We start from the raw sequence: 19,343 nt of genomic DNA on the forward strand, positions 1-19,343 counted from the left end.
TGCTTCTAGCTGATATTGATTCCTGCTATCATAAATACAGTTTGGGGTTAAAAGGGATCAAATCTCTAGATTTATCACATGACAGTCGTGCTTAGCTTGACAGAATCTCACAATACCCACAATCCCATTAAGGAAATGCATTCAGCATATATTGTGTACAGGTTTTCTCTAGTTATTTTGTTGCCATTATTTCCCCCATGTTCTAAAACTAGATTAGACCATCTGTTGAAATAAACCACATGAAAGGATAACTCGTAAACCCATTTCAATCAAATCTTTGTATTTTACTTGAATTCTTCAGATATGTCCAAGGATTTGTACAGGGAAACACTGCTGGCTTTGAATAGCAGAACCTGTGCATATCACAAAGAGAATTTGAAAGCTCACTAGAAGAGTAGTGGTGGGGGTATCCCTCTCTAATTTTTTTATCCTACACTCCCTCCACGGAACTCAAACCAGCATACATTGTTCACTCCTTCTTAAATTTATCACAACAACCTTGTGAGGTAAATTCAGGTGAGATACGGTGATACCGAAGTTATTCAGTGTGTGTTTGAGCAGAGGTCTGGAGCCAAGTCTCTACCATCAGACTCAACATTAATGTCCCATGTTGGTTTTCACCTCAACTACACACTAAAATAAGAAACTTACTGTAGAGATTAGTTTCTTTGCGTTTAGCGTTTGAGTAAAACAGCAGCATAAAGGATAAGCATGTATGGTAATCCTTATCTTGATTTAATTCCAGTTCCATCTGTCAAATCCTCCCAAAGGTTTTATTATATTTATGCCATCTCAGTACACACAAATCCTTCCCATAAGTTATAGTCAAGTCACTCATTTACCATTCCATCGATATTGAAATAGGTACAATATAAAGTTATAAAACATTTATGAAGTCTAACTACTCAAAGCCTGTGCAGTGAAGCTCATAGGAAAGGGTAATCTATCTTGCCTGTCTTTTGGAGGCTGAGGTGTTTTAAGGATCATGTTGGATTTAAGGGATATTGCTTGTATAATATGACTGTACCGGAGATTGGCTGAAGGAGAGGTCTGCCCGTTGTGTGTAAACTGGCCTTTTTCATAGGTGCTTTGCCTTCTCGAGCGGAATCCAGAAATCCAAAAATAACCAACCTGGTCTTACAATCACATCATTCTGTGATTGGAAAGCAGGACAAAATTGTAGAAGCCGTCTGATATGTAAAAGCGATTCCCCCGTCCCCATACAAAGAGCAGTATACGTCTGACTGCCAGATGATGGAAACAAATGAGTGACTATTGCCGTCATGCCAGCTTTTTATTTACTTTATTTGTAATCTGCCTTTCTCAGTGAGATTTGAGGTAGATTCCAAAATGCAATTAAAACTGTGAAATGCATACAACAAACAAACCGATAAAATTAGAATTGACAGAATTGTGAAAACCTTCCTGACCTCCTCAGGCAGGCCATCCTACAAGGTTGGAAAAACAACAGAGAATACATGGGTACAGACAGCTGCCAATCTTCTCCATTTGCAAGGCGTTACCTTCAGAAGGCTGTGCTCAGAAAAGTGAAGCTATTATGACAAAGCATAGTGGAAAAGAGGCAGTCCTGCTCGTGTGTGGGTTCATGGCCAGGAGGGGCTTAATAGACAGTAACCAGTACTTTAAACTGAGAGCTAGTGTGATGTAATGTATTGAGTGGCAAGCTATGACTATGATCTGGGCAATCCAGGGTCAAATCCTCACTTGACTTTGGAAGCTTTCTGGGTGATCTTGGGCCAATCACACAGCCCAACCAATTCACAGAGTTGTTTTAAGGATAAAAATGGAGAAGAAGAAAATTTTGTAAGCCAGTTTGCCTACCCATTGGGGAGAAAAGTGTACAAATAAAGTACAATAAAAATAAAACCCACAAACTAACCAGCAGCCAATGATTCAGCTGCAGAATAGCTGTAATTTGCGTGCATCCTAAACCCCAGTAGTGACTGAGCTGTGGCATTCTTTACCGAATGCAACTTCTGGGTTGTCTTCAAGGGCAGACCCATGTAGTGTACATTGCAGTAGTCTAGCCTCAAAGTTTATTGTGGCATGGATCCATGTGGCCGAATCTGGGTCAGTCTAGAAAGCCATCTTCTGGACTAAATAAATATAGAAGAAAGCATTGTTGCAGCTGCATTAGCTTGCTTCTCCAGCAGTAATGGTGGGGCTGAAACCCTAGACTCTTAAATGAGTCAGCAAGGACTTGGTTGATATATCTGACTGGCTACTGGCTAGAGATGGGGTGCTAGACCACGTGGGTCCTTGGTCTGATCTGATTCTTGCTTGTTTGTCTATGTTTTTAATTGGGATCTGTCTCATCTGGTTTCCTAAGGCTATAATTTCTAGATCCGTATTTCAAGAAATAAGTGTGGAAGGCAATGCATACAGAGGTATGTGCTTCAGCACATGGTATCCAGGCCATGCAAGTGCCTTGCCACAAAATGAGGGTTGCCAACAAGCAAGTTAAAAGTCCCCCATGCCTTGGATTTGTGGCCGTTAGCCCTTAATTACTGGTTAAGCTGGTAACTGAGCCCAAGTTTAACAAGTATCTTGTGAATGACATCAACTCATCTTTTTAAACACGAAACATGCGTCTTGCAGTCAGTGAGTGCTAAACTTGCTTTGGATGCAGAAGGTCCCAGCTTCAGACGCTCAGTGGCCTTATGATGTGACTTGAGAAAAGACAGCTTCATATTTTCATGTCTTGACAAGTTGACAATGAGATTTTAAATGACTGCACAAGCATACATATATCTATGTACAGATCCCAAGTAACCCAGAAATTGGAAACTTCATATACATGTAAAGCATGCACACACACAAATGTAGAATGGTTTGCAGTTTAGGTATAGACATATTTAAGCTAGCCCAGATCCAATAAGTAAATTAACTGCGAGCAAGAAAGCTTTAATATTGTTGGACGTAGACTTGGTTACTTAGTTGCCACCAGGTGTTTTTTAAAAAAAATCCCAGAAGGCAGAGCTGCTGATCTTGGAGGCTTCCCCAATGCAGATTGGCCAAAAGTAGGGCTTTTTTTCAGCTGGAATGCAGTGGAACAGAGTTCCGGAACCTCTTGAAAATGGTCACATGGCTGGTGGCCCCGCCCCCTGATCTCCAGACAGAGGGGAGTTTAGATTGCCCTCCGTGCCACCAGAGCGGCGCGGAGGGCAATCTAAACTCCCCTCTGTCTGGAGATCAGGGGGCGGGGCCAACAGCCATGTGACCATTTTCTCTGAGGGCAACCCACTGAGTTCCACCACCTCTTTTTCCAGAAAAAAAGCCCTGGTAGCCACAAATACATCCCACTCGCTGCCCAGTTGGCTCTTCTAGCTAATTTTGCAAGTCTAGAATGTTTTAGAAGATCTCTTTAAAGATTTGGTCCCTGGATATTTGCTTAGTTGGAATTGGTTGCAGGATTAGAAGGGAAAAAATACCTTTGAACTATTTAAAGAAAACATTTTTTTAAAGCTATCTCAGCGGAAGGTAACAACTGTACATTATAGGATAGTTCCAGTCAGAATTTATAATAGTGTGAGTGATCTATCTTGGCGTTTTGATGCTTGTCTAAATACATGCTGTCTTTTTACTCTGTTTTTGGCACTATTGTGTTTTCCTTCATTCCGTGAATCCGAGTTATATAATTATTCCATCACATTCTACCCACAATCAAAAGCCAAAATCCAGTATTCTGTCAGCAAATAATAACTGGGATAGGCCAAACTGAACTTGTGGGCTTATTTTGTGGAGCAGGCTCATTCAGAATAGTACTGGGAGGTAAAAGAACGAAAAAAGAACAGGAAATTGTTTGGGACATTTTGAGTTGCAGGTTCTCCTCTCGGTTTTCCCTGTCTTCCTTTTCTGGCACTCAGATGCAGCTGCAAATTGGGGAGTGATAAAAATAGCAAGAAGTATATCATGGCTAATTTTGAGGTCTGGGGACCATGGAACTGATTGACTCAGAGATACATAATGTTTGGTTTGGGTCTAGTTATTGGAGGGGGCAGAAACATCTTTTTCTTGATGGGCTTGTGGTTGCTGTGTGAGATGGGAGAGGAAGTCCATGTCCACATGCAGGGTATTCTACCCTGCCTAAAGCGACTGTCTGTTCCTGAGTCTTCGTTCATATTATTCTGAATGTCTTAATTAAAATGTGTTGGGTCCATGTAGTGGAGGGGTTGATAAACTGGCTGTAACTCCTCTATCTTAACATTTTAAGAATTTTCTATCTGTTGGAATTCTTATTTGTTTCATAATTCAAGCTTAACACAATTATAAATAAAAAGATAAACAACTGCATGTTGTGAAAAAAAAGCATCAATGAAAATGAAACAATGAAAATTTTCATTGTTTTTGTTAAGTGTCTGGTCTTTTCATTTCAGCAGCGGTTGGCAGGCTGCTGCCCTTCAGCCTCCAGAAATCTTAGGATTGTCGTTCCCGTCTGGTGTTGTTTTTCAAGGAGAGTAATGATGATTCAGTGTGTCACAGATAAGATTTCTATATCTGTTTATGTGGGCAATTGTTTTCGATGTCTCAAGTTAGGTACTACAGAGGAGTAAGAAAAACACACTCTTTTTTTTTTTGCAGAGCTTCCGGTTACTAATTAACATTTTCATTAGAATATTTGAGTCATGGATGATTTGCATGAGGATTTATTATCAGGGTAAACCTGACCTGCTAAACCTTCAGAAGCTATTACTGTCAGCCTGTTCGATAATTACAGGAAGAACTCTGTCTGTGCCATATCAACACCTCTGCTGTACAACATTTCTTTTCTTGAAGATCATTGCTGCCTATTTCACTCCAGAAATATTAGATATGATAAATTATTTCATGCCAGCTGCTGTTGCGTCCATCTTTTTTAATACCATCCTTGCTCATAATATGTCCCTTTAGCTGTACCGGTTTAATGAACGGTTCCTCGTATCGTCTGATTACTACTCTAATGTTTTCCAGGCATGCTTGTCGATGAGCTTGGCATATGAAGCAATTTCCTTCAGTAATAAAACTAATTAAAGTAGGCAGTCATCCACGCAACACTCTTTAATGAATGATAATGAGCTCATTAATCCAGGCTCTCTCACTCACCAAGTCCACTAGCTGGACCTCTTCACAGGTCTGCCTGAAGAGAACTCTTGGCCGGAAAAAAGGACAATTACCTCAGGAGGAATTCTTTTTTTAAAAAGCCCTCTTATTACCTTTTATGGATCAAAAATAGAAAATGGTGAGGTACTCTGTAAAGTAAATTATATATCTAAAAACTGTGTGTAGGCTGGGTTGAAAAAAAAATCTGAGGAAGGGTAGTAAGATCATTTGCAACTGAAATGGATAAAAGCAGTTTAGCGCTTTAGACAAATATCATTCGTATTTACAGTTATGTTGGGTCCGTCCACAGAATAAGATGTGTGGAATACATAAAGCTATACCTTAGCTGTCCCAGCTAGATGTTTAAAAGTATCCTTTAGAGTATTAGTATTCCATCTCATGTATTCAGAACAAAAATAAATAACATGGGTAGAATCAGCTCCAGATTTGGCTGTTGTTTATCAATCTCTGCCAATTCATTGGTAGTTTGAAACATCATTTTGGAGAACAAGCAACCACTGAATAAACTCAAACCCAATATCCAGTCATTTGAGTTCCCGTGTAGTGTGCAGGGTTTTAGTACACCCCTAGTCAGTCTGCCCTTTGTTATTATATGGCAATATGGTGTAGTGTGGCTAGAGTAATAGATAAGGATCTGGGCGGCCCAAGTTCAGTTCCCCTCTCTGCCACAGAAGCTCACCGGGTGACCTTGGGCCAGTCACATACTCTCAGCATAACCTACCTCACAGGGCTGTTGTGAGGGAAAAAATGAAGAGAGGAGGAGGATGCAAGCGACTTTGGGTCCCCATTGGGGAGAAAGGCAGGGTATAAATGAAGTAAAAATAAAATAAATTATGTAGCCCAAGCTGAGGAACCACAAGGAGACTTGAGAAGGGGAAATAATTGGTAAATGGTGCCTTATAAAATCTTTCCTGAAGTAAAAATGAAGTAAAATAAAAATGGATAATTCTCATGTTACATACAAAGAATGTACAGCTCAATGTGTGGTTTAAATCCTCTGTTTATTCAGGTACTGGTCCTTGGTTTCATTTGTAAAGTGAAGGTGTGTTGGCTCTTTCTTATTAACAAATGTACACATGTACAGACAGGATGTATGTGCATTCAGTTTGGTGTAGTAGTTAAGAGCGTGGGACTCTAATCTGGAGAACTGGGTTTGATTCCCCACTCCTCCACTTGAAGCCAGCTGGGTGACCTTGGGCTAGTCACAGCTCTCTGGAGCTCTCTCAGCCCCTCCCACCTCACAGGGCATTTTGTTGTGGGAATAATAATAATATACTTTGTAAACCACTCTGAGTGGGCATTAAGTTGTCCTGAAGGGCGGTATATAGATCGAATGTTGTTGTTGTTGTTGTTGTTGTTGTTGTTCACTGTGATTTGTGGACAGAACTACTGAGCCAATTCATTGGCTTGTCAAAATCAGTACTGTCTAGTCTAACCTACGATGGCTGTCTAACAAGACATCTATCTTCTCTATATAAAGACAAGTGTCCTGACTGACTCATCAACGCCCAGCCCAAAACCATGGGCCTAGAAACATGAAATTTGGGGAAAACATTCCTTTCATGATGTAAACACCCACTAAGAAGGGATTTTAAGAAATTCACCCCATAAAGGGGTAAAAAGGGGTCAAATGTGTTTTCCCAAAGGGATACAGCTTCCCTGTGTGGCTGGCAGGCTGCTGCCTGCTTGCATCCCGCCCACTGCCAGCTCGGCCACTCTTCCCTGATTAGGCCAGCCTTTCAAGGTCATTTGCATATGCGGCCTGATTGGTCCTCACCCTCCACATGCAGTTGCTATTGGGAGTCATTGAATGTGTCCTGAGGCAAACTGCACCTCTCAGTCTTCCCCTAAAAGTTCACTAGGGTTGCTAATCTCCCTGTGGAGTGTGGCTGGCAGGCTCCTGCCTGCTTGTACCCCCCTTTCTCTGATTGGTCAGCTATGGAACTCTGTGTTCTGTGGTAAAAATCAGGTAAAGGAAACTGCAAACAGTTGAAGAAAGACAATATAAGACTCCTGAATAGGGATAACCACTTTGCTTTATTCAAATACCTTTGTGAAGCTCGGGTACTATGCTATTATACTACAAAACCAACAAAAAAAACCCCACAAAGCAAAAAATGTTACATACTCATACATATTATAACTGGATTTAAAGTAGTTAAATATCTTTTTGAGGATTAATGTCTAGGGCCGTTTCTACACGGCTTACCTGAAGCCGGGCCATGGCGCAACGTTGCGGATCATGCCAAGGAAAACGCGAAATATCGCGTTTTCTTGCGTGAGTTTTGCGCGATGTCGCACAAAATTCGCGCGAGAAAACGCGATATTTCGTGTTTTCCCCGGCATGATCCACAACGTTGCGCCATGGCCCGGCTTCAGGTTAGCAGTGTGGAAACGGCCTAGGTAACAGTGGCTTCTGTGTACCCTCATGCACACAAAAGGACTGCTAACTCTGAGGACATAACCACTGACACTAAGCGTGTTCTACAATTAATATACAGAACTCTATTCACATTCATATTACAATAAATGAATACTTCCTCTTCACAACTGAAAGGTTTTGATATATTGTGCCATTTGAACAAGCCTTCGCTGACATACTAGTGAAATTGTGCATTCACTGTTATAGCCAGCTTTTCTAATCTAAATAGATTAATTTTCTGGTTTTTTAAAAAAGCTTCTAAAATCCATTTTTTCTAGTGTAATGATCTTCTTAATGACTGCATAAAAACTGGGATTGTCTACATTTATCCAAAACCAGTGGCATTTAAAAATGGATAATAGTTGCACCAAAAGTAGCAGCAAAGCGTCACATTAACTTAACAAAGGTATACTTTTCAATGAAAAATGCATTTCAGTGTAACGTCATCTTGTAACTGGAGTGGAGTTGGTGAGTGTCAGTTATAGAGAAAACATCTCAGAATTTCAGAGGTAATGGTTTGGTAAGTCTGGAGATGGCAAAAGGTATATGAAAAGTTCATAGATCTAATTTTAAAGAAACCTAAATATGTGTATTGTTTTTACATTTGTTACATATGTGTATTGTTTTTACATAATTTTACATTTTCTCCTTTTTTTAAGCAAGTAAAAATGTTTGCATATGGTGGTTAACTCAGAACAAACAAAAACTAAACTACAAATATTATCAGTGGGACTGCTGTCACTTCTATGTACCCAGAATTGTATGTATCCATGAAAAGACCACAATGATATGTTTGTTCTGATACAGAATCCCTTTTGAGTCCCAGAGGTAGTTCCAGGCAGTTACCCAGAATGGTAGTAGGAATACTTCATGGCCTAGGAAACAAATTTTCAAAATTTTCAGGCCGCATCGGGCTAACAACCTATCTGGCCATTAACATCACTATGAAACCAATGAGCACCAGTGAGATATACTAAACTGAGTGTTAAATATGCATTGTATTATATAGACAGGGTTCTGATCCCTGATTAGCCACAAAGGTCACTAAATGACTTTGGACTGCTCATGATCTCTCAACTTAATGTCATAATGTGTTGGATCCAAGAACTTTCTTCAGCGAGGTGAGGGCCTCCTCACACCATTACACAAACTCAAGTTTGTTTTGGATGAAACTTCAGCCCACCTCATGATTAATGTGTGACTGCAAGGTTACTTTAAAAGAGGGATGAGGGGGGCAAAGGCCTTGGGGAGAGAGCTGTGTTTGTTACTGATGATTCTGCATTTCAGCCAAGGCATGATTAAACAATCCATGAAGATCCTTGGCAGACACGTGTAATTGTCGGTAATACAAATAGCCCTCCCTCATGACCTTTCTTGGCTAGTTAAAGCATGGGAGTTACAAGAAGGAACGAAGACTTTCCTTCAGCCTCCGCATGTGCAAGGGAGATGATTCCCCCCGCCTCCTGTTTTAAAGGTAAGCTTACAGTCACACATTAAATATGAGGTGTATGGGGTTTCGTAGAAATCAAACTCAAGTTCATGTAATGTGAAGAGGCCCTGAGGGGGGCAATGCGCACGCGCTAGCGTTTGGACGCCTTGTCTCCACTCTCCCGAGGACATCCAAGTTAACAGCTTTAAAAGAATGTAAACTGCTGATTGAAACTGCTGAAACTGATTTATGAGACGTCTGGCACAACAAGAAGCTTGGTGAAAAGAATAGGTGAGAGGATAACAGAACTTGTTTAGTTTTAAAAAGGAAGGGAGGACGAGCCGAGACAGATAACATGGCGGCTACTGTGAAAGGCTTATCAGAACAACTGGCACAATTTCAAGCACTAATGCTTGACTCCCAGACCAAAATACAAACTTCTTTAACTGAGCTAACAGCAGAAATGAGAAATTTGGGCTCAGAGGTTAAATTGGTGGCAGGCATTGCATGGGAAGCCAAGGCTCTTGCGCAACAGAACAAAGTGGAGATTGATTCATTGAAAAAACAATACGTAGACTTATCCGACCGTAACAGGAGGGGGAACATTATTTTCTTTGGTATTTCTGAAGAAGTTAAAGCATGTGATTTAGAGCGGACCTTGGTGGGATGGTTATCACAACAGGAGCTGGAAATAGAAGAAGAAGATATTGAACGTGCCCACAGACTCCAAACAAGAAGAATGGGGGGGGAACCGCGCCCAGTGATAATGAAGCTTGTGAGGGAGAAGTTACAGCAGAGGATATTCAAAACACTCAAGAAAAATAAAGAGCTGACATTTAAAGGCAGAAGGGTTTATGTGAAGGAAGATTTTTGCAAAGAAACGCTTTATCAAAGGACTCAAATGAAACCTTTTGCACAGAAACTTAACCAAAGCAACATTAAATTCAGCTGGGCGTACCCAGCATCCCTGGTTATTTACCAAGAGGGGAGGAGGCTTTGTGCGAGGAACCCTGAAGAGGCACGGGACCTATTAGAAACTTTGGGAGTAAATGTGAGGAATACTGAGTCAATCCCGATGGATGAAACGCATCAACCTCGGCCACAGCAACCGGACTCTGAGGAAGGTCCATCTAACCGTCAGGACAAGAGGCCAAGACTGTCTCGAGACTGAGACATATTAAGGGAAGTATACAAACAAAATTAAAATAGTATTAAAATGGTTATTAATATAACTCGGGGAGTGGAGGGTGCGCTTACCCCAGATGTGTAGAGAAGGGATGAGTACTCATCCCCAGCTCATGGCTCTACACAAGGGAAGGGGAGGGGGAGGGAGGGGGAAGGGAAGGGAAGTTGGGTATACAAAGGGGAATATCAAACTAAATATCGGGCCAGGGGAACAAAGGGAAGGTAAATCTGAGTTTGAAAATGGATAAAACGCTACAGGTGCTGACACTGAACGTCAATGGTCTGGGTTCGGATTTAAAAAGGTATAAACTTCTTAGATTTCTTAAACAACAGAATATAGATATAGCATGGCTCCAGGAAACACATAAATCAAAGAAAGATAAAAGACCTTTATTCAGAGACCCTAATTGGGGGATCTTGGCAGAGGCACGTGGATCATCAAAATCAAGAGGTGTGGCAATTCTGGCTCACAAGAGGAATGATATAAGAGTAATAGAAGTGATAAGAGATGCTGAAGGGAGGTTCATAATGGTTAAATGCCTGGTTGAAAATAGATTAACAACATTGATAAACATATATGCTCCAAATATGGGACAGAAAACCTTTTTATTAAAGGTATTAAAAAAAGCGCGTAGCTTCTCTGAAGGAGAGGTAATTTTGGCAGGAGATTTAAATAAGGATTTTAATAAAGATAACATAATTAATTGGAAACAATGGGATCTGACTGAAGTACACAAAGTTCTTAACCTAGTGCCCAAACCCACATATTTTTCAAGTAGACATAAAACCACCTCATGTTTAGACTATGTACTTATAAATAGAATGAGTACCTGGGAGGTAAAAAGAGTAACCACCCATCCAACATGGATTTCAGACCACGCCCCGGTAAGTGTAGAAATAATACTAATGCATAAACAAGTTAGAAGACCATGGAGATACAACAACATGATTATGGCTAGGGAGGAGGACAAGCGATATATTACGGATCAAATAAAGCTATACTTCAAAGAGAACAGAGGAACAGTGGAGACAAATACACTATGGGATGCGGCTAAGGCGGTAATTAGAGGGCAATGTATTATGAAAGAAAAGGAGATAAGGAAAAAATGGCATGCCGATAGGGAAGGGAAACTACAGGAATTAAGTAAGTTGCAAGAGGACCAAATAAAGAAATTTTGCCCCAATAGACATAAATTAATTAGGGAACTGCCGAAAAAACTGGATGTTCTTGACTCCATGGCATTATGGAAAAAGCAGGTTATGGTAAAAAACGAATACCAGAGAAATACACTTAATTCAGCCAAGAGATTAGCAAATTACCTGAGAAGGGAAAAGGAGAGACAAAGGGTGAGGAGTATTAAGATAAATAAAAAGGTGACACAGAATCCAGAGGAGATAAAAGGAGCATTTGAGAAATTTTATAAAAGTTTATATGAGGAAAAAGAGGTGAAGGAATTTGAGGAAGAGATAGGGACAGTGTTAACGGAAACTGAACGAAGGAGGCTTGAGGAGGATGTAAAGTGTCAAGAGATTGAGCAGGCGATAGGTAGCTTAAAGACAGGTAGATCTCCAGGGTTAGATGGTTTTTCAGCTGAATTTTATAGGGAAATGGAAGAGGTATTGATCCCTGAATTACAAGAAGTATTTAATAATATACTAAAAGGAGGAAAGGCCCCGGATACCTGGAGGAAAGCAGAAATAACGGTGATTTTGAAACCTAAGAGAGACCCCCAAGAAGTGGGTTCATATAGACCGATTAGCCTGCTGAATCAGGATTATAAACTCTTTGCCAAAATATTGGCAAATAGACTTAAGAATATTATTCGGAAAGTGATAAAAGAGGATCAATACGGTTTTATGGAGGGTAGAAACATTGCACACCCAATAAGAAATTTAATCAATGTCTTGTGTCATAGTAAATTTAGGAAACTGGCTTTATTAAAATTAGATGTTTATAAAGCTTTTGATACACTGTCATATCAATTTTTATGGACAGTTATGGCCAAATATGGAATTAGTCAATCAATTATACAAGTATTCCAGGAAATATATAGAGAAGGCACAGCGGTAGTTAGACTCAATGGGGAACATACCTCACAATTCTCAATTCAGAGAGGAGTTAGGCAAGGATGTCCGCTTTCCCCGTTCCTCTTCATAATGGCTATAGAACAACTAGCTCAACGCATTAGGAACTCTGGGAGGATAGAGGGATGTCAAATAGGCAAGGAAGAAATTAAATTAAACTTATTTGCAGATGACCTGATCATAGTTATATCTAATCCGAAAGAAGGAGTCAAAGAGACAAAAATTATATTAGAAGACTTTGAGTTAAACTCAGGATTAAAAGTTAATATGGCAAAATCAGAGATAATGTATATTAATGTGAGGATGGAAGAAAGGAAAGCGATACATAAATGGACAGGAATAGGTTTAGGGGTCAAGAAATTCAGATATTTAGGGATAGATATAGTTAAAAATGTTAATAAGATGGTAGAGAGGAATTATAATCGGACGTGGAACACAATATTGAAAGAAATGAGGAGGTGGGGCAAGAAGACATTAAGCATAACAGCTAGGATTAATATAGTGAAAATGTTCTGGACCCCAAAGTTATTATATTTGTTTCAAACGATACCTTTAGAAATCAATAGACAAAAAATTAACAGTTGGAATGCGAGAATAAAAGAATGGGTCTTTGGCAGTAAAAAAAGTAGGGTTTCTAGATATTTCATATATGCTCATAGATCTGACATGGGATGGGGTGTCCCAGAACTGGGAAATTATTATGAAGCATTTCAAATAAAAACATTAATGGAAATAGGGGAGAGAAGTGAACAAAAATGGGTTAGAATCGAGAATGAGGCAAATAAAGGGGTTGGAAGATTTGGAGTATTTACAGGAGGAAAGTTTAAATACAGTATGTTAGAACCGGGACCAAGAAAAACAGCATTAATGATTTGGAGGAAATGGCAACCGAAATGGTTAAAGGGAGTATCTAAACAAGTATTATTAGAGGCATTGGATGAGGAGGAGGAAGATGAGAAGTGGTGGAGATTACTTAAACAGAAAGGGTACACTAGATTGCAAGATATACTATGTGGGCAGTCACTTAAACCACTACAAACATTACATGATGAAATAGGAAGGCAATATTGGTTGAAGCTAATAGGTTTACATAATAGACTTAAAAAGATAATCGAAAATAGGACTCTGACGGCGGGGGAACCAATGGAGGAGTTATTAAAGGTGATGATAAACACAAAAAGAGGATTAGCAGGCAAGATATATAGAAGGATGATGTCTGATAAAGATCGGACAAGAACCCTCCTTCAGGGGAAGTGGAGCGTAGAAATTAGTCTAGCGGATAGAAGGGTTGACAGAATTATAAAAGGTATACAGGAGATAAAAGTGCATAAATTCAGAGAGCTGGAATTGAAATTCTACACGAAGTGGTATAGAACCCCGGCTATATTAGCTAATATGTTCTCAAGACTAAGTTCAAACTGTTGGCACTGCAGAAACGGGAAAGGATGGTACTCCCATATGTGGTGGGAGTGTGCAGAAGTTAAAGCTTTTTGGGAGAAGGTAACAGAGCAACTTTATAAGTTCTTCGCAATAAGACCAAAGATAGACCCAGAATTGATGTTAGGTAGTACTTTAGGTCATAAAGATATCAGAAAAGAAGGACAGGACTTATTTAAAGCAATGGTGCTAGCCGGTAAAGCAGTAATAGCATTTGGTTGGAAAGACAAAACTAAGTGGACGGAACTAAACTGGCAGGATTATTTATTTGAATACATTCAATCAGACATTATAGCCATAATTAATCAGGATGAGTCATGGGAATTAAGAATAGGAAAGATTAAGGAAAAATGGCATTTATATTTAAAATGGGTCATGGAGGGTCAACAACGGGACGTTCGGTGGAAGCTCCTAAGCTTGTGCCCCTGGCTAGAAAGGATGAGTAGCTAAAGGGAGGGCGGGAGGGATAAGGGTATGGGAATAAAAAAAAAAAAGAAAAAGAAAAAGAAAAGGAAAAAAATAAAAAAAAAGAAAAAAACCTAACAAAAGGAGGTGCTAGAATATCCACCTCTTTTTTTCGTTGTATTTTGCACTGAACATACAGCCTAGTGAAGATTTCTAGAGGACTCAAAAGCTTACTCACAATTTTGTGATATTTGGTTTGTGTTAATAAAAGTGACTATCATTTCATTGTATGGGACTTTAACAAAAAGAGTAAATGATATCAGGTGAAGTTCTTCACTGTTAGGAAATGGCTGAATATTTTAAGTGACTTCTGTTTTAGAAGAACTGCTTCATTTAGATCTGTAATTCAAAATTGTTTTTTTTTAATTACTTTATAGCAAACATGGGTAAAGGGATCCTCCATCCAGAGTGAAAAAAATTCAGTGCCAATGACTGGCATGCTATTCAGCAAGATGGAAAGAGCATGCTTTTATCTGGCTGGCTGGCTGCAAGGAAAGAGAAAACCTGAGGAGGAAGAGGAGAATTCACCCAACTTTGTGACATGTTGCATGTAGTATTTCACTTATAGTGTATGGCCTATGGGCTGTTAAATTTGAATAAACTGAAACTAAACTGCAAAAAAAAAAAAAAGGAATATTTTCTTTTAATATTCCATTTATCTATTTGTTAAATCTATCTTCAGATGTAATGTGGAACATTTTCTCTTGTTGTTATGGCTATAATACTATTGTTAATGTTAATTTGCTTAATACTATTAAAAATATTTTAAAAAAAAAACAGTTTAGCAAATAAAATCTAAAGAGCTTGGCCCTCCAAAAAAAAAAAATAAATAATGTGAAGAGGCCCTGAGAGTCTGCTATAGCACAGTGGTTAAGTGGTTGTGTTGTGAATCAGCACTCTGCTGGTTCGAACCCTACTACAGCCATGAGCTCAGCAGGTAGCGTTGAGTAAGCCGCTCCTCTCAACCCCAGCTCCCCAGCTGGGGATAATATTGTGGTGATAATAATAACACCAGGGGTGCCATTCCCCACCCAGGGTGGAGGATCCCCTGCTCCCACCCTTCACCCCTGCATGCACTTGCACTCCCTGGGGCGGCCCCCAGGCGGTGTATCCCCACACCCATAGCAGCCTGATTCAGGCCAAAACGCCCCACAGCAGGCTCGTTTTGGGCCGAATCGTGCCCTGTAGCAAGTGTGATGATGTCACTTCCCAAAAGTGACATCATCATGCAAGCCAGGAGCGCATGCGCGAAACAAGACCCATGGGTGCAGCAAGGTAGGTGCTAGGCTCCCAATCTCCCACCGGAGGAGTCAAGGGACCTGGCAACCCTAAATAACACTAACTTATTCACCACTCTGAGTGGGGCACTAATCTCTTTTAAAGGATGGTTTATAAACATACTGAGGTGGTGGTGCTGATGGTGGTGATCTTTCCAATGGGATTGGATCCAAAAATGCTTGCAGTAAGGTCCTTAAAGGAAATGTAGGAAATATATGATAAATTTCCGAAAATATTCCAGTGCCTGTATTGCTACTCAAAATGTTTGATACGGCAAAATATCAATGTTTCCTACAATGGCTTTAATACCTAGCATACACTTAAATTTGAAGTCCTGCTGCAATCGTGATGCATCACTCTGTATATTAGCTTATATTGGCTTTTAGTAATTTAAGTGGAAGCTAATCCCGTGTAACATGGCATAGAATAATTTTACCATTTCACATTACCATATCATATATATATATTATTTAGAAATATATATATGATGGATCTTGGGGAATATTTCCAAACAATATTTGTGTTGATATCTATGAACTTTTAAATGTGAACGTGCAGTGTTTCCCAATTTTTTTTGTTCTTATAGTATGTATAGAAGTCATTATTCATGCCGATGCATGGAGAATAAGCAGGCATTTATGCTATGTAACTTACCACCTTCAGTTAAGAACTGATAAATGAGACTAACTGTAAGCATTTGTTCAAGGAACAGCAGCTGCAAGTAAGGTACAATAACTAACTTCAATCACCAGGCCTCCCCCCCCCCCAAGTGTACTGGCTTAGTATATGGCTTTTAGAAAGATTCTCTCACAGGAATGTAGAACCCTTCATTTGTTAAGCTGATGCTGGAAGTGTCTTGTAGTCATTGCTAACCATTGACCACTGGGAGCAGGGGACACACTTCTGTTTTTGGCAGCCAACACAAGAGGATCCAGGCATCAATGTTTCCTCATTAAGAGGGTAGGATGTGAATTGTCCCTTAACCAATGTGTGACTAATGCGTCAAACTCCTTTGCAGTTCCAGATTAGGGAAGGTCAACATAATGCCTCCATGTCCTTTAATTGGATTTTGTAGAACTAAATTTACGAAGCCAAAGAAGCATTCAACTAAAATAATTTTTTGAAAATGGGTATCAGTTTCAAGTACAGTCAGAAATAAATGAATGTTTAGAGCTCGGTGGTGAATACCTCCTTCATCTGTTGTAATATATGCCTTCCAAACCATAGTTGTTTAATTTTAAAGTCTCTGACAGCATATCACATCTACTGATGACAGACATGTGTCCAATTATATTAGTCAAATCTTTTACAAATATTGGTACAATGGTTTGAATGAGGAAATAACACGTGAGGTTAAGAAGAGCCAGGAAATATTTAATCTTCTTTCTGAATGTTAATAATCCTTTTGGGAGTGATAATGGGCTAAACACACTTTCCATGCAAGTTCCATTGAATCACACGGAAATCTAACAGTGTAAGTAGTCAGCAAATTTTCTCAGTTATTCAGTAACAGTTCATGGAACATATCTCACAGTGTATGATTCCCGGGAAAGATAAGCAATTCATCAAAGCACTGAGATGGTTCTTCAGTTCCCACAATCACGTGTTCCAGTGAGAAAGATGGTACTTTAAAAAGGTTGGGGAATAGGTGTCAAATAAGTCGTCTTTATAACATAACAGTTCTGTATCACTGCCCACCTCATAACAAGGAAGCATAATGCATGAAATTGTTTATTTGATGTATTTATCTTATTTTTATTTATTTTTATTTTATTCTACTTTTCTCCTTAACTTAGCTTGCAGCAAAATTAAAACCACAAGAACAAAATGTTTACAGACACACAAGATTAAAATAAGAGCAGTTCCGCCTCAACTTCCTTCTTAATGTCCTGTGGCCCAAGAGGGAGATGGCTGCTTCTGGAGGCTAATTTAAAAAAAAAATGTAAAGCTTTGTTTGGTTTTGGGCTGCCAGTTCTGGGGTTGGGAAATTCCTGGAGATTTTGGGGGTAGAGCCTGAAGAGGGCAGGGTTTGGGGGGTGGGGAGACCTCAGCAGGATATAATGCCATAGATTCAACTGTCCAAACCGGCCATTTTCTCCAGGGGAACTGATCTCTGTGGCCTGGAGATCAGTTGTAATTCTGGGAGGCTTGCAACTCCAGTTTGGATATAATTAGAATGGAAGAGTATATTTTGAGTGCTGTAGGTGAGAGGCCAGCCAATGATTCGGATGAGGCCTGGGACACATTCATGTGATAGGCTTCTCCAAAAGTCAAAGAAAAGTTGTGAGCACATTAAAGCGAGATAGATGGAGGACTTGATTTGGGGTATTGTAACATATTTCCCTCTCATCATTTTGAACTAAGTTTAAGCCAGGATAAAGGATTTCACATTTAGTGTATGTCTTAAATTAACTTAGGAAAGCTGGAAAAACTTACGTTATCATCATTATGGTTGTGCTATGCTTATCTCGTATAAATCTGACATTCCTATAGAAATGTCAGTCTCTGCTTTGTACTTTATAATCTTTTGACTACAGTTAACATTTTTTTCTATATTTGTCAACTGAAGCCATGCTTTGTCTATCAGATGGAGTGGTATCTAGACTCCACCCCCTCAAAAAAGCACCTTATACCATGATAAATCTGTCAACCTTTACAGTGCCACCAGACTCCCTGTTGTTTTTGCCAATGGAATTATTAATCTAGTGTTGGTCTGTTGATTTTGTGATGGCTGGGCTCCCAAACATGAAACTTCTTGGTAGCTGGGGATTAAAGTATATGTTAGAACATTTTCCCCCAAAGAACACATTTTCCAGGGGCAGCAGTGATATAGATCCAGCAAAAATCAAGTAGTTGTAAATTATATTCTGTACCTCTGATTTACAGAGTGAATAGCTTTAGTGGGATGCAGTTTCATCCCCTGAATCTACCAATCTGTATTTCAACAACTAATTATGTTCTCAGTTGCACCTTGTCCAACAGTAAGCCACTAAACAGTCTGCTTAACTTTCTATATTCAGAATGAATTGCTTTTCTGTATCATTCTAATTTTACACTAACCATTTTGGCAGTAAAAATCATGATACATCCCTTCCCTGCAGTGCCAGGTTAAGTCTGTTTTATACTCATTTATGATGATGGTATAAGCACAATATGTTTGCTTGTACCTAAATACTATTTTAGAAGATTTTACATACTCCATATTATTTTGCTTGTTTGTATACATGTGTACCCTGCTGCCACCATTCCCATTTCAAACATGGTGCTTAACTTCAGTTCCCAGATGGGCAAGATTAGACTCAAGTAGAATGGCAAGTGGAAAGCAAGTATTTTATTCCAAGTCTTTGGGAACTTTGGGGACATCATTAATAGCATTAAAAGAATGTTCAGAAAACATACGACAAAATGGCTGCCATGTGGTGGGACAAATCATAAGATGTCTTCCACGGGCCAATAAAAATGACTGCCATGGAACATGGGACTAGTCACAAAATGTTGAGAGGTTCAGAACAGGACAGTCTTTTCCTTGTTTCATTTCTCCCTTTTTTAATATGTGAAATCTTGTTCATTATGAAATTCTGAAATACATATTGAATTTTGACTAGAGATGGACACAAACTGGGAAAATTCTGAACCGTGCGGTTCATGGTTCATCACTTTTCATGAACTATGAACTTTCACAAACTTTCCCCGGTTTGTGAACTGGTTCGTTCAGTTCATGAAAACATCATTTCAGGGACAGCAGAAGGTCTGCAGAGAGCCTATTGTCTAGGAAACTGATTGATCAGCGCCAGGCTGTCTGCAGTGACAAACTGAAATACGAACCAAATGAACCGGGCTAAAATTCATCACGAACTGCAGTTCGTATTTTGGTTCGTGCCCGCCTCTAATTTTGACATTTAAAAGACAGCTGTGGTGTTT

General features: G+C 39.5%; 1 protein-coding gene across 2 annotated transcripts in view; it reads left to right on the forward strand.

Moving 5' to 3' along the window:
- Positions 1-19,343, forward strand: part of CCSER1 (coiled-coil serine rich protein 1) — a 628,410-nt gene that overhangs the window by 503,424 nt on the left and 105,643 nt on the right. The gene's annotated exons all lie outside the window — the stretch shown is intronic.

The sequence above is a fragment of the Eublepharis macularius genome, chromosome 10 (genome assembly GCF_028583425.1).
Source record: "Eublepharis macularius isolate TG4126 chromosome 10, MPM_Emac_v1.0, whole genome shotgun sequence".
NCBI lineage: Eukaryota > Metazoa > Chordata > Lepidosauria > Squamata > Eublepharidae > Eublepharis > Eublepharis macularius.